This window comes from Aquarana catesbeiana, linkage group LG09, assembly GCF_042186555.1.
Source record: "Aquarana catesbeiana isolate 2022-GZ linkage group LG09, ASM4218655v1, whole genome shotgun sequence".
Lineage (NCBI taxonomy): Eukaryota > Metazoa > Chordata > Amphibia > Anura > Ranidae > Aquarana > Aquarana catesbeiana.
In genome coordinates this window covers 89,477,999-89,494,716 of record NC_133332.1, presented here as the reverse complement: position 1 = coordinate 89,494,716, position 16,718 = coordinate 89,477,999, and the positions used below count along the sequence as shown (strand labels likewise).

General features: G+C 42.7%; 1 long non-coding RNA gene across 2 annotated transcripts in view; it reads left to right on the top strand.

The window, feature by feature from the left end:
- Nucleotides 1-16,718, top strand: part of LOC141107909 (uncharacterized) — a 229,975-nt gene that overhangs the window by 52,340 nt on the left and 160,917 nt on the right. The window contains exons 1-2 of one of the 2 annotated variants that reach the window (XR_012235983.1): nucleotides 3,527-3,743; nucleotides 3,859-3,914. This is a non-coding gene — a long non-coding RNA (uncharacterized lncRNA). Of the gene's footprint in view, nucleotides 1-3,526; nucleotides 3,744-3,858; nucleotides 3,915-16,718 lie in introns of those variants that run through there. The other variant, XR_012235982.1, reaches the window with a different exon arrangement.

Here is a 16,718-nt window from a genome sequence, read left to right as displayed (position 1 = left end):
GAGAATTACACCCAGCATAGAGGACTATGCCTAGCACACAATCTACATATTACTGTGCAGTATTCATACATGCTTAAATTATATGTGAACCCTCACCTTGTAAAACAACTCATTCAGTTTAAAATATAAATGAAAATCAAAACATTTGTATATACTTATAAAAAGTATAATAAATACCTCCCCCCCCCCTTCTTTTTCAAAGTGACCACATGCCCTCTGTTATCCGCTGCATAGGGAGCTCAGGAAGGAGAAACAGCAGCACACTGATCTTCCCAGTGAATGGCTGTGCAGTTGGGGGGGGTTCTGATCATTGTATTAGCCCCCAACAAAGCCAGAAAACTGACCATTCTGTGCTTTTATGGCTAGTGTGGTTAGTTTTTAATAAGAAAGCAGAGGGACTGGCAGGAACACCAGAGATTTCACACAAAGGAAGAAATAAAAAGAGGACAGGGTACTTCTTCATACAAGTACATGGTACAGTAGACACATATCAGGAATATTAAATATTTGGTTTACATATTTTTAATTTTCAATTCATCACAGAATTGAAAAAAAAAAACCTGAAATATTACCAGGCATACATTGATGTTTCTTAAATCTAAAACAGAATATGTGATCAAATATTAGATCAGTGCCATGTAATTAGGGATTATCAGTGCCATGTGTGTACTGTACAACCTATATTAATAGATAAGTCACTTCTACCTAGACAATTTTAGTATTACAATTGAGGCCATTAAATTTTTAGATTGAAACAATCATTTCCCATTCAATAAAAAAGTACCACAACTACCACTTGGTGGCTTATGAACCATTACATTGTAGATTAGTGCCCATTTTCTCACCATGCTCAGATGAAGGCACAGGCCCTTTTAACTCCTTCTCCCACAATTCCCTAGGTTCCTGGACATTCCTAGAAAGAATACATTTCTCTGCTTCTCTCCCTCAGCAGCTCAGAGAGACCACACCTGATGGGGCAAGCATAGTTGCAAAAAAAATATGTGGGACACTTTTTTGGCTGTAGGCGTTGCCGTACAATAAATAGGGGGCGGGGTATTCGTTTGTAGGTGTGGCTTAGCAATAAAAATTAAACCTGCATAGCGAAAATGGGCGTGGTTTACGTTAAATCATGGGCGTGGCTTAAATGGGCGTGGCTCAAATGGGGTGTGGTTAGAGTCTAAGATGAATGAGGGATGGAGAGGGAAAGGGGGAGAGAGGAATGAAGGGACAGCAGCCCCAGATCTTACACAACAATAGAAATATGTGTATTCTAGAAAGTTTAACAATCAGCAGATAAAGATACTCCAAACACCTGGTGTTAACGCTTCAATCATCCCGGCACTATGATTGTTATGGTGTCAGGATGTTTGAAGCGCATTATTTCTATTATTACATTGTAATATAAAATTAAATCATTCAACTCACCATAATGCCGAATCAGTGGGATCCCTGAGCGTGTCACCTGCCACGTTGCCTGCCACAAGCAGAGTCCATCCTTGCATCAGGTGCCCCTAGCAGAGTCCATCCTTGCATCAGGTGCCCCCAGCAGAGTCCGTCCTTGCATCAGGGGTCCCCAGCAGAGTCCGTCCTTGCATCAGGGGTCCCCAGCAGAGTCCGTCCTTGCATCAGGGGTCCCCAGCAGAGTCCGTCCTTGCATCAGGGGTCCCCAGCAGAGTCCGTTCTTGCATCGGGGTCCCCAGCAGAGACCGTCCTTGCATCAGGGGTCCCCAGCAGAGTCTGTCCTCGCATTAGGTGCCCCCAGCAGAGTCCGTCCTTGCATCAGGTGCACCCAGCAGAGTCAGTATAGACCCCTCAGTGCAGACCCCCCTCCATCAGTGCAGACCCCCTCAGTGTAGACCCCCTCAGTGCAGACCCCCTCAATCAGTGCAGACCCGCTCAGTGCAGACCCCCCTTCATCAGTGCAGACCCCCTCCGTGCAGACCCCCCTCCATCAGTGCAGACCCCCGTCCATCAGTGCAGACCCACTCAGTGCAGACCCCCCTCCATCAATGCAGACCCCCTCAGTGCAGACCCCCCCTCCATCAATGCAGACCCCCTCAGTGCAGACCCCCCTCCATCAGTGCAGACCCCCAGCAGAGACCGTCCTTGCATCAGGAGTCCCCAGCAGAGTCTGTCCTCGCATTAGGTGCCCCCAGCAGAGTCCGTCCTTGCATCAGGTGCACCCAGCAGAGTCAGTATAGACCCCCTCAGTGCAGACCCCCCTCCATCAGTGCAGACCCCCTCAGTGCAAACCCCCTCAGTGCAGACCCCCTCAATCAGTGCAGACCCCCTCAGTGCAGACCCCCCTCCATCAATGCAGACCCCCTCAGTGCAGACCCCCCTCCATCAATGCAGACCCCCTCAGTGCAGACCCCCCATCAGTGCAGACCACCTCAGTGCAGACTCCCCTCCATCAATGCAGACCCCCTCAGTGCAGACCCCCCATCACTGCAGACCCCCCTCCATCAATGCAGACCCCCTCAGCGCAGACCCCCCATCAGTGCAGACCACCTCAGTGCAGACCCCCCTCCATCAATGCAGACCCCCCCATCAGTGCAGAAGCCCTCAGCAGACCCCCCTCAGCAGACCCCCCTCAGTGCAGACTCCACCCTCCCATAACACTCCCCAGGCCCCAGCACATGTCCATTACAGCGGCAGCCGGCGCCGTGTGTTCAATGGAGAGGGGAGGGGCCGATCCATGCGAGAGGAGAAGCCGATTCATTGGCTGCACGGATCAAGCCCCTTTCCTCTCTCTACTGAACGTAAGGGGGAGCGTTCTAGTGGCAGCGGCTGGACCGGCTGCCATTTTACTGAAGCCTGTTGCCAAAAAAATAAAAAATAAGTAAAATGCAAACATTCCCGAATTTCCCTGGGCAAATCCCGATTCGGGACAGCCTCCGATCAGGACGAGGGTCCCAAAATAGGGATTGTCCCGGGAAAATTGGGACTGTTGGCAACTATGGGCAAGTGATCTGCGGCCAAGAGAGAGGCCCTCCACTGCCAGAACTGGTGTGCAGGCAGCCAGGCAGGACAATCATTTCCTGCAGCTTTCTTTGATTGCTACTCGAGTACAGCAGTTCCAGGAGGAAATTAAAGTACTAAGTCCCATCTAGACTCACTGTTGTTACAGAGTATTATACAGTAGAGAGTATACTATGCAGCCACATTACCCTGACCCTACGGATTCATGAAGCATTCATTGTCTATATCTGTAAATTGCAGGTTACAGTTACCTCCTCTTTGATAATTCAGCTGATTACCTATTTTGTTAAAATAGTTGAACTTTCAGTTTAAATGAGCTAAATACATTCCAGGTGTATCGAAGCAAAGGGTGGTAAACACCCCTACAGTTAATTTTCATTAGAAAGCAGTTACAGCCTGAGTAAAAAAGCTGTACCCTGCCAGAATGCTGTAAAGAAGAACGCTTGCACTCTGTATGGAAGCAGCACTTTGCTACAATGTAAAGTAGTAAGTGTACAGCTTATATAACAGTGTAAATTTGCTGTCCCCTCAAAAATGAGCAGTTCACCCATGTTGTGCGGGAACAGCCCCACTGCATTGGGAAAACAAATGGTCGGAGTTCAGCTTTAACAGAACAGATCAGAGATAGAGTATGTGCGCACTCAGTCATTGGTTTGTGGTCAGTATTTTTCACTTCCTTTTTGGACTAAAGCCCATGCAAAGTAGAATAAAAGCCAGTCTGTGAAGATTCCTCGGCATAGTAAAGTCCGTCTACATATCAGGTACGGGGGCTGGAGAGGGACACACTATAATGTATTGTAATATTGCCATGTCTTTGTGTTTCATGTCATAATTCCAGTTGGTGTCAGTCACTCATAGCTTATTATCATTTTATAGGTCTTCATTGTGCCTCTCCTACTACCTAACAGGATACAAGATACGATACAAGGGTGGTGAGTAACTTCGTCATTTTTATGTTTTCTTTCTTATCATATATTAAATCTGATCTATATATATATATATATATATATATATATATATATATATATATATATGTATATATGTATATATATATATATATATATATATATATGTATATATATATATATTTTTTTTTTTTATTCGTTTTACAATTGTATAATGTATGGTTCAATTTATACACATACCGACCCCGTTATGGACACCTCCAAGGAAGGAACTATCTCCAGGAAGGGATTATCTCCCATTTTTTCCTCAGAAGACATGTATGATGCCTGGAGATGCCTGCACACAACGGAAAGGGACTTCACTTTTTTTCACATGTTCACAAATCCTATTCTAGAATAGACTATTTCATTGCCGACAAGCTTCCCCTGCCAAAGATCACTAAAGCCTGCATCCACAATATAACTTGGTCCGACCATGCACCAATCACACTTGAAATTGACCAAGGGTTACCTTGCTCGAATAGCTACATATGGAGAAATAACACCTTTATTCTTTCGCAGGAGAATCACTTGTCGGTTCTGAGAAAAAATTTGGAGGAATTTTTTGTAATTAATGATAAAGAACCAATAAACTGCACTACTCTATGGTGTACACACAAAGCCTATGCTAGAGGCCTCCTTATACAGGCAACAACAAGGGGAAAAAAAAGAAAACCAATATGGTAAATAATATCTTAAAAGACATAGCCAAATTAGAAGAACTACACAAAAAAAAACCCGAAGACATTAACCTAGATCACCTTCTTACTCAACTAAGATCTGAACTAAGAGCCATTCTAATATCAGACCAAGACAAAATAAAAAAAAAATAAAAGTAAACTATTACTCCCAGAACAACAAAGCAGGGAAACTACTAGCCTCCCAACTCTGGCAACGCCAAATAAAGAATAAAATACATAAATTAGCACATCATATCTTCGGTAAAGTAGTAATCAACCCCCAAGAAACAGCAGATACATTCGCACAATACTATGAGTCACTATACAACCTAAAAGACGAAAGCAATACTCCCCAACCTAACCTAGACAATATAACAAAATTCCTAGATAATATAAAATTACCAAATATCGACCCTATTGATCTAGAACGATTGAATAAACCAATATCACCTGAAGAAACCCTTAAAGTAATCAAAGAACTACCCAAAAACAAAACACAAGGAGCTGATGGCCTATCAGGGGAATATTACATGGCCTTCAAAGAAACTCTAGTTCCATATCTAACTAACATGTTTAACCATCTAGCTAACTCTAATTCTTTTCCCAAAGAACTATTGGAAGCAATTATAATAACAATACCGAAACAGGGTAAAGACCCCTCATCCCCTCTAAATTATAGACCCATTTCATTATTAAATTCTGACCTAAAAATCTATGCAAAAATCCTAGCCAACAGATTAGTAAACATAACCCCCTAACTAATAGGACCCGACCAAGTAGGATTCACTAAAGGGAGACAAGCACCAGACAGCACTAGAAGAATTCTTAATATAATTGACCAAATTCATACTGATCGAACTCCCTCCTTACTTCTAGCATTAGATGCAGAAAAGGCATTCGATAGAATGCACTGGATATACATTTCCAAAACTCTAGACAAATTTGGATTTCAAGGATTCATCCACTCTGCAATTATGGCACTATACTCTCATCCTACGGCCAAAGTACTCACATCAGGTATAATTTCTAAAACTTTCTCCCTTACTAACGGAACCAGACAAGGATGCCCACTATCCCCATTCATTTTCTCACTAGCAATAGAACCACTTGCGGAATATTTAAGATCAACCCCCAACATTAAAGGTATAACTATAGGACAATATTAACATAAAGTAGGGTTATTCGACATCATACTTACATTAATCAATCCTACCTCTTCCCTACCTGAAGCTCAAAAATTACTAGATAAATTTGGGGAGGGTATCGTACTATAAAATAAACCAAAACAAATGCTATGCTCTCCCTATGAACATTCCCAAGACACTAATCAATACACTACGCAAGGAAAATGGCTTTAACTGGGATAACTGCACAATAAGCTATTTGGGAATACAACTTACCTACCCACCAACCAAAATATACGAAGCTAATTACCCCCACCTTTTAGACTTAGTCAACAAAGATTTACAAAACGTACAAAAAACACAACTTTCTTGGGTAGGGAAAATAGCCGCATTTAAAATGCAAACCCTCCCTAAAATACTATACCATTTTAGATGTTTACCTATCCCAATCCAGTCCAAATTTTTCACGCAACTGAATACAAAACTTAAAAGGTGCATATGGAACATAGGGGTGCTGAAATTAATCGTTGCATCGATGCATCGCGATTCGGGTGTCCCCGATGCGGCATCGATGCATAAGGACCGGAAAATCGATGTCCGGTGACGTCATTATTACTAGCCCCGCCCCTCCCGGGAAAGTGCTCCGAGCGTATTTTTAAAATGACTTCATTTTAATTAATGTTGTATTACAATGGATGCTGTGCCCCCGCTGTATGTGCTTTTTAAAAAGCGATGTCACTTCATACCGAATTTCGCCGTAGTACGATCATGTGACTTCCGGCCCGTCCCGCCCCTCTCCGCTCTCCTCTTCGGTCTCCTGAGTCCTGGAGTCAGCGGGGAATTCTCAGTCCCACCCGCCTCTCTTCTGATACGATAACTATAGTCAGCGGGCGGGACTGAGAATTCCCCGCTGACGCCAGGACTCAGGAGACACATGAAAGAAGAGCGGAGAGGAGAGCGGAGAGGGGCGGGACGAGCTGGGAGTCACATGATCGTACTACGGCGAAATTCGGTATGAAGTGACATCGTTTTTTAAAAAGCACATACAGCGGGGGCACAGCATCCATTGTAATACAACATTTATTAAAAGAAAGTAATTGTGGGGGGGGGTTTGTGATGGCTGCATTTAATGGGCACAGGTTTCTGCGTTTGGGCACAGGTGGCTGTGTTTGACGGGCACAAGTGGCTGCATTTGGGCACAGGTGGCTGCATTTGACGGGCACAGGTGGCTGCGTTTGGGCACAGGTGGCTGCGTTTGACGGGCACAGATGGCTGCGTTTGATGGGCACAGGTGGCTGCATTTGAAAGGCACAAGTGGCTGCGTTTGGGCACAGGTGGCTGCGTTTGACGGGCACAAGTGGCTGCGTTTGGGCACAGGTGGCTGCGTTTGATGGGCACAGGTGGCTGCATTTGACGGGCACAGGTGGCTGCATTTGGGCACAGGTGGCTGCGTTTGACGGGCACAAGTGGCTGTGTTTGGGCACAGGTGGCTGCGTTTGATGGGCACAGTGGCTGCGTTTGACGGACACAAGTGGCTGCGTTTGACAGGTACAAGTGGCTGCGTTTGACGGGCACAGTGGCTGCGTTTAACGGGCACAGTGGCTGCATTTGATGGGCACAGTGGCTGCATTTGATGGGCACAGTGAGGCTGCATTTGATGGGGGAGGTTCAGTATTTTTTAGTTTGTTTGCTCCCCCCAAAAAAATTTTGAGCACCAGCTGCCACTGGTCAGCACAGAGACAGTACAGGGAACTTCACAGGGCTGTTTGTCATCTGTGGATTCTATCCCTTCTGACCTCCAAGCAGCCGTGTGTGTGTAAATCTCTGTACCTTGTAGTGCACCAGATTAGTGCACTTTTTAAGGGAGTGAGGTTATTTTTAATTCAAAGCAGAGTTCCAGTCAATTTTTTGTTTATTAGAAGTCAGCAGCTACAAAAAAGTGCATCTTCTGACTTTTAATAAATAGACACTCACCTGTCCCACAATCCAGCGACGTGGCCACCCAAATCCTCCCTTCTCTCTCCTGCCTGTGCACAGCGCTGGCAATACTACTGTGGGCATCCGGCTGTGACAGCTTGCAGCTTCACAGCCAGGTGTGCATGTCTCACTGCGCTTTCCTGCATAGCCGGGCAATCTTTTGGGAACTGTGATGTCTCCCAGAAGATTGCAGGGTGGCCCAAGCGGAAGTGGGAGCTCGTCGGTAATCGTGATGCATCGTGATGCATCGCGGAATCGAATCATTGACCAGATAATCGTAATCGAATCGAATCGTGAGACCAGTGAAGATGCGCACCCCTAATGGAACGGAAAGAAACCCAGAGTGGCATTTTCCATCTTAACTACCAGAAAATCTTTAGGAGGAATGAACCTACCTGACATCAAACACTACTATTATGCAACCCTATTAGATCAGATGAGATATTCTTTTTACAACACGAAAGACGGACGAACTATGGCTAAACATAGAGAAACAAGTCACAAAAAGACACAACCTGTATGCCTTAGCAATAGCTTACGCATTGCTACCAAAGATTAATATACCTAAACTACTCAGTATCAGATCCACATTAATAGCTTGGAAACATATTTCAAAAACTAAAAATATCCAAAATAAAATAAATTTAATGATTCCGACAGGAGCAATCAATTATTGTAAAATACGTCTAAATTCTGATGAATGGGTTAAAGATCACTCTAAATAAATTGAGGAAACATACCAAACTAAAAGATTTCAACCCGACTAACCCTGTAGAAATCCCTTTAACTATATGGCAATTTTTCACACGTTAAAATCAACTATCAATAAAATGAATTTCTCTTTTTTATGATCTATTATCGACTCACCGATTTGACAATAAAAACACACACATGAATAAATGGGAGAGAGATCTAGAACAAAAATTTACCTGGGAACAATGGAAAAAAGCCATTCATATATCTAGCAAGTCGTCAGCATGTATCGAGCACTGGGACAAAGCACAAAAAATACTCAATAGGTGGTATCTGACCCCATATAGATTATCAAAAATATATCCCTCAACATCTAATTTATGTTGGAGATGCAATGATCAGACGGGTAACCTTTTACACATTCTGTGGAACTGTAAAAGTTTGCAAAGCTTCTGGAATTCAATAACTTCCTTCATTGCAGACCTTACGGGCATCCTAAATAAACTAAACCCTGCCACAGCCTTGCTAGGTATTAATTTAGATATATATCCTAAAGAATTCAGAACAATTGTATTCCACACACTAATAGCAGCAAGACTCACTATATCCAGCCTCTGGAAATCCAGTAATGCACCCAATTTATCGACAGTTATAGCCAGAATTAATACACAGGCCCAATACGAATTAATGCTGGCTTATAAAAACTATTCCACCATTACATTTAGAAAGAAATGGAGTACTTAGATATCCCATCCCAAAGCATCCAATTACTTAAAACAATGTAATATATAATCTTATGACAAGTTGGAAGTACACTGAAGTCATATATAAACATACCTCAGATGTAGTATATCATCCTGGACCTACTTTATTAACGAGGGAGTCCACCTAAATCCACCTAAAAAAAATATTAAAAGCCAGCAGCTACAAATACTGCAGCTGCTGACTTTTAATAAATGGCCACTTACCTGTCCCAGGGTCCAGCGATGTCGGCAGCCGACGCCGATAACCCGCTCAATTCTCGGCAGCTGCCGTCGCCATCCTAGGTGAGGGAATCAGGAAGTGAAGCGTTGCGGCTTCACTTTCCGGTTCCCTGCTGCGCATGCACGAGTCGCGCTGTGCATCGTAACTGGTCCCCGCTATCTCCTGGGACCTGTGTGTTTCCCAGGAGACAGCGCAGAGGGACAGGAAGAGGCATAGACTCCCATGGGAGTCTATGCCGGAAGTGGATGCAAATACCTGTCTTAGACAGGTATCTGCACCCCCCTCCCCCCTGAAAGGTGCCAAATGTGACACCGGAGGGGGGGAGGGTTCCGAAAAGCGGAAGTTCCATTTTTGTGTGGAACTCCGCTTTAACCTTTGCAACAAGTTTTGTTCAGTTAATTTAAATATATTTATTTATTTATTTATTTTTTATGTTTTCCTTACAATTTTCTGTATTCAACTAATTAACGCAATTTGTGGCCTATCCATGCCTACAGTTTGAACCCAATAGGGGTAGGCTGGTACAGACTATCAATTACTGTATTTGTATAAGAATATTCTTAAGAACTATTGCAAAGAAGTTAGTCACAATAATTATCATGACAATGCTAATCTGTGTTGTTAAGAAAATCCCTTCGATAAAAATCTATTGTTAAAAAAAAAAAAATTTATATACACACCCAGTTTTTAGATGATTTTTATTTTATTTTTTTCAGCACCCATATTCTCATGTTTTGTTTAGTACTCATGTTCTCATTTTTGTGCAATTTTGACACTCCCATTACTATTGACTGTTTGGTTTTAATTATGAACCCGTTCAGGGGATATTATATCGATATCAGATTGATATCAAAATCTTCTTTCTAGCCCTATTGAATAGAAAGTACTAGGGTCTAACGAGCCCCTTGCTTGCTCGGTTCCACTCTCCTGACACTCCTCTGCAGCTATAGAATCAGATTGCAGATCGCAACATCTGATTGTTCGGTCATCCGATGCTCCGGGATTAGAACTACAGCTATGTGCCGTTCTAATCCAGTTGTGTAGCTCAGAACAAACACCAGGCAGGCTGTATGTAAGTTCAACCAGGAATCTCTCTTTATTGGAATACAGTCTCTTTTATACAATAAAAGAGGAGGTGTATACCTCCTGCTCATATTACTCTAACAATACAGCTGTGACCAGAAACCTAATTAACATGGGCTAATTAACTAATCCCTTTAGACAGCCTAGATGACTCAGACATGACCTTTAGGCCAGACTGGCTGTCTCGTAGCTCAGAAAACCCAATCAACATTATCACAATAGCAGAGTTAATTAACACAAACATAAATGGGGATCTAATGACTCTTAGATCCCATACTAGAGACTTATTTACAATAGACATTCTAGCAGGCAACAGACAGGTGGCTGGAATTTATATCAGCATCTCCTAACAGTATTTGTCCAAGCATTATGAATCAGCCACTATTCCTAATATGGCAAATCCAGGGTCCCCAGAGTCTGTGTGTTCTGGGGGACCAGGACCCGAATCCACAGTAACCTCAAGGGTCCCCAGGCATACAGCTCACAAAGAGCACCGTTCCCCCAAATGCCAGGGCCCACGATCGATCGGCAAGAGGCTAGCATTCAATCCCCTCCAAAAGTCTCTCTCCCGGCTAGGTCTGTCACATAGGGCAACAGGATTTTCTTGGTACCATCAAGGTCATCACAACATTATTAAAAACATATAAGCTTTATTACATATACCAATTATGACAGACGACTCATTGTTAAAACTCATTAAAAAGGTTTTTCCCTCTGAAGCTGGCTATACTAAAGCTCCAACAAGATACCTACATTCATCATCGAGTGGTCAAAGCAAAATGGAATAAAGTGAATATATAGTATTAACCAAATCTCATCATGTTTCGTGGATAGCTCCTTCAGGAGTTCAGTGAGGGAATGAAATTCTGAAACATAGAACAAAATAGTAATAATAACCAATAATTATACAAAACTAATTGTGTAATTTATGTGTATTTGGTGAACATGGTGACCAGTCAATACTCACCCAAGATGTCAAATGAAGTAGGTTAGACACAGGCCATATGGAGGCACCCAATCAATCCCCCGGGGCAACCATGGGAGAAGGTGCATAAGCCATATATTATCTGTATAGATCAAATAGCATTGAAAAGGCAGAGTAACAACACCAATAGTACACTTGCCATGTTAGCAAAGATTTAAAAAAAAAGTCACTTCATAAGGATATTCCAATGTTGTATCAATTAAAAAACAGACAATATATGTCCATAAAGTAGTAATATCTGAATTGGAACACAAATAATATGTATAGACCACGAACCAAATTAAGATACAGACATATATATAGCACATTGATGGAAATTAGGAAGAGCCTTACATACCACAAATTTCCAATCTCAAGTTCAGATGGAGACAGGGCGGGACATTGAACAAAAAAACAGCAGGCAGATACCTCATGATGCTATTGTACCACTATAACAGGTAAAAACCAAGCCAAGATAAGAAATGTTTTTTTTTTGGAACTATTTATTATTTTGGCATGGTTTTTACCTGCTATGGTGGCGCAATAGCTGCATGAGGTATCTGCCTGCTGTTTTTTCAATGTCCCGCCTTCCCTCCATCTAAACTTGAGAATGGAAATTTATATGGTATGTAAGGCTCTTCTTAATTTCCATCAATGTGCTAGATATACAGTATCTCACAAAAGTGAGTACACCCCTCACATTTTTGTAAATATTTTATTACATCTTTTCATGTGACAACACTGAAGAAATGACACTTTGCTACAATGTAAAGTAGTGAGTGTACAGCCAGTATAACAGTGCAAATTTGCTGTCCCCTCAAAATACCTAAACACACAGCCATTAATGTCTAAACTGCTGGCAACAAAAGTGAGTACACCCCTAAGTGAAAATGTCCAAATTGGGCCCAATTAGCCATTTTCCCTCCCCGATGTCATGTGACTCGTTATCTTTACAAGGTCTCAGGTGTGAATGGGGAGCAGGTGTGTTAAATTTGGTGTTATTGCTATCATTATGGTCACTGGAAGTTCAACATGGCACCTCATGGCAAAGAACTCTCTGAGGATCTGAAAAAAAGAATTGTTGCGCTACATAAAGATGGCCCCGGCTATAAGAAGATTACCAAGACCATGAAACTGAGCTGCAACACGGTGGCCAAGACCATACAGCGGTTTAACAGGACAGGTTCCACACAGAACAGGCCTCACCATAGTCGACTAAAGAAGTTGAGTGCACGTGCTCAGCGTCATATCCAGAGGTTGTCTTTGGGAAATAGACGTATGAGTGCTGCCAGCATTGCTGCAGAGGTTGAAGGGGTGGGGGGTCAGCCTGTCAGTGCTCAGACCATACGCCTCACACTGCATCACATTAGTCTGCATGGCTGTCATCCCAGAAAGAAGCCTCTTCTAAAGATGATGCACAAGAAAGCCCGCAAACAGTTTGCTGAAGACAAGCAGACTAAGGACATGGATTACTGCAAACATGTCCTGTGGTCTGATGAGACCAAGATAAACTTATTCAGATGTTGTCAAGCGTGTGTGGCGGCAACCAGGTGAGGAGTACAAGACAAGTGCGTCTTGCCTACAGTCAAGCATGGTGGTGGGAGTGTCATGGTCTGGGGCGTGTCATGGTCTGGGGCGCTGCGTAAACTGTTGGCGCTATATAAATCCTGAATAATAATAATAATAATAATGAGTGCTGCCGGCAATGGGGAGCTACAGTTCATTGAGGGAACCATGAATGCCAACATGTACTGTGACCTACTGAAGCAGAGCATGATCCCCTCCCTTCGAAGACTGGGCCGCAGGGCAGTATTCCACCATGATAACGACCCCAAATACACCTCCAAGACGACCACTGCCTTGCTAAAGAAGCTGAGGGTAAAGGTGATGGACTGGCCAAGCATGTCTCCAGACCTAAACCCTATTGAGCATCTGTGGGGCATCCCCAAATGGAAGGCGGGTGAGCGCAAGGTCTCTAACATCCATCAGCTCCGTGATGTCATCATGGAGGAGTAGAAGAGGACTCCAGTGGCAACCTGTGATGCTCTGGTGAACTCCATGCCCAGGAGGGTTAGGGCAGTGCTGGAAAATAATGGTGGCCACAAAAAATATTAACACTTTGGGCCCAATTTGGACATTTTCACTTAGGGGTGTACTCACTTTTGTTGCCAATGATCTAGACATTAATGGCTGTGTGTTGAGTTTTTTTGAGGGGACAGAAATTTTACACTGTTATACAAGCTGTACACTCACTACTTTACATTGTAGCAAAGTGTCATTTCTTCAGTGTTGTCACATGAAAAGATATAATAAAATATTTACAAAAATGTGAGGGGTGTACTCACTTTTGTGAGATACTGTATGTCTTTATCTTAATATGACACGTGATCTATACATATTTTTTGTGTTTCTCTTCAGATATGACTACTTTATGGACATACTGTACACTATATTACCAAAAGTATTGGGACGCCTGCCTTTACACACACATGAACTTTAATGGCATCCCAGTCTTAGTCCATGGGGTTCAATATCGAGTTGGCCCACCTTTGCAGCTATAACAACTTCAACTCTTCTGGGAAGGCTGAGCCAGGCCTTCTCGGCCACATCAGTGTCTGACCTCACAAATGCTCTTCTGGAAGAATGGTCAAACATTCCCATAGACACTCCTAAACCTTGTGGACAGCCTTCCCAGAAGAGTTGAAGCTGTTATAGCTACAAAGGGTGGGCCAACCTTAATATTGAACCCTACAGACTAAGAGTGGGATACCATTAAAGTTCATGTGTGTGTAAAGACAGGAGTCCCAATTCTTTTGGTAATAGGTAAAGTATACAGATCTTTTCATACACAGGCTAGTCAGAATATGTATTAGGAGGGGGGGAGGGAGTATTTTTAAAAGTAGTTAGGGCTTGACCAGAATTCTACTTTAAAGTAGAAGTCCAGTCAAACACCTACTATACTTAAACATGCTCCCCCCATTTTAAGCCCTATTCTAACTACCCTTTAAAGGAAATGATACTTATACCTACCTATTCTGAGGGTGCTCTGGTCCAGTCACATGACCTCCCAGCGGCCGGCTTCAGTGAAGAGGAGTTACAATGGCTGCAGAGCCTGGGCAATGACATCACCCATATTCTTGCTTTGGGGAATCCATTGTCTGCTGTCCTTCCTCTATACTGAAGCTAGCGTGGGAACCTTTGATTTAACTGAAGTGGAAGTGTCCTCAGATTAGGTAAATATACACATCCTTCCTATACAGGGTAGTGGGAATAGGGCTTAGAATGGGGATGGGAGCAGGTTTAGGTAAAGTTGGTATTTGACTGAATTTCCACTTTAAGGTGCAACTTTTAAATCTGCTTGGAGGTCTGCTTTAACCGCTTGCTGACCGTATACTGTAAATATAAGGCAGCAAGGCAGCTCTCCTGTGCAGGATCACATACCTAGTACAAGATCCTGCACTACCAGATCTGGGACGTGCATGCACACCGCCGGCGACCCGCTCCCACTGTGATTAGACACATCAGGAGCTGATCTGTGGGTACCGCGGACTCGCTGTCTGCCTGCACCCGCCGATCAATAGCAGAGTCAGAATGGTGATCTGCCTATGTAAACAAGGCGGATTCTTCTTTTGTCAGTAGGTAAGGCATTAATCCTGTGTTCCTGCAAAGCGGGAACATGGATCAATGCCTTCCCAGATTAAAATCACCTCCCCCACAGTGAGAAAACACATTGTTAGGCACACAGTTAACCCTTTGATCGCTTCTGATGTTAACCCCTTCCCAGCCAGTGTCATTAGTACTGTCACTGCTCCCCAGAAAGTGGCAAAAGTGTCAGTTAGTATCCGATTTGTCCAATATCGCAGTCCCACTATAAGTTGCCGATCGCCACTATTACTAGTAATAAAATAAAATAAAATTTAAAAATTCCATAAAAATATATCCCATAGTTTGTAGACACTATAACTTTTGCGCAAATAAATCAATAAACGCTTATTGGAATTTTTTTTAATCAAAAATATATAGAAGAATACATATTGGCCTAAATTTATGAAGAAATTAGATTTTTTACATTTTTTTATTCGATATGTTTTATAGCAGAAAGTAAAAAATATTGTTTTTTTTTTCAATATTGTCGGTCTTTTTTTGTTTATAGCGCAAAAAATAAAAACCGTAGAGGTGATCAAATACCATCAAAAGAAAGCTCTATTTATGGAAAAGAAAGGGCATACATTTTATTTGGGTACAGTGTCACTCCACCTCGCAATTGTCAGTTAAAGTAACGCAGTGCCGTATCGCAAAGATAGCCTGGTCATGAAGGGGGGTAAATCTTCCAGTTAACTAATACATTGCAACTTCATGGGTCTGATAGTAGCGTGACTTAATGGGATTCAAACAAAAATTTGGGGGGCACACCCTAAAAAATGCATAAAAGATGGTGCAGCCATAAGACCATACAGACAGAAAAAAAAGATTACAGCGCACATATACAAAAATGACATTTAATTCCTGCAAGGCTATTTAAAAACACCTGAGCAATTTCAGAAAATATGGGGATTTAGTTACACCATATGGCCATATAGTGCTAAGCCCACTACTACATCAAAGTACCCCAATATCAGTGGGTATTACGCTATCCATAGAATGGAAGATCCTGCTTCTTCTTTTTTTTTTAATGGGATTCAAGACATAAGTTTAGTAAAAAAATAAAAACAGCACAAAGGGCATTACTTACTGTGATGTGTCCCTTGTGCTGTTCTCTTCTGGTTTAGTAGAAATCTTCCTCCTCCAATTACCCCCCTACCTTGTGACATTCCGGGGTTATTAGAGCTCAGGGAGATGTGACAGGCTCTCATCAAGAGTGCCCAACTATGCCGCCCACCTCCTCCATTTCATACTATAGCTTCCAACGTCCTCCTTTCAAAGATAGTTTTTCATTCATAGTATGGCTTCTATGAATGGAGAAGGTGGGCAAAAAGAGTGGGCATAGTTGGGCACTCCTAATGAGTGCCCGTCACAGCTCCCTCAACTCTATTAATCCCTGTCACACTGGAAGATTACACCTCTGGGGGTTGGAAGGATGGAAGAAAAAAGATTTCTACTAAACCAGGGGTCAACACAAGGTATAGATTACACTGATAGAAGGCAATGTCCTATGTCCTGCTTTTTTGTTTACTAAATTTAGGCTTTAAACAATGTAAATAGTCGCTCTGCAAGATTTACCTGTCAGGAATGTGAACCAGTTGTTGTGGATCCAAAAACACCTGACAGTTTCCCAGGAGAACGTTAC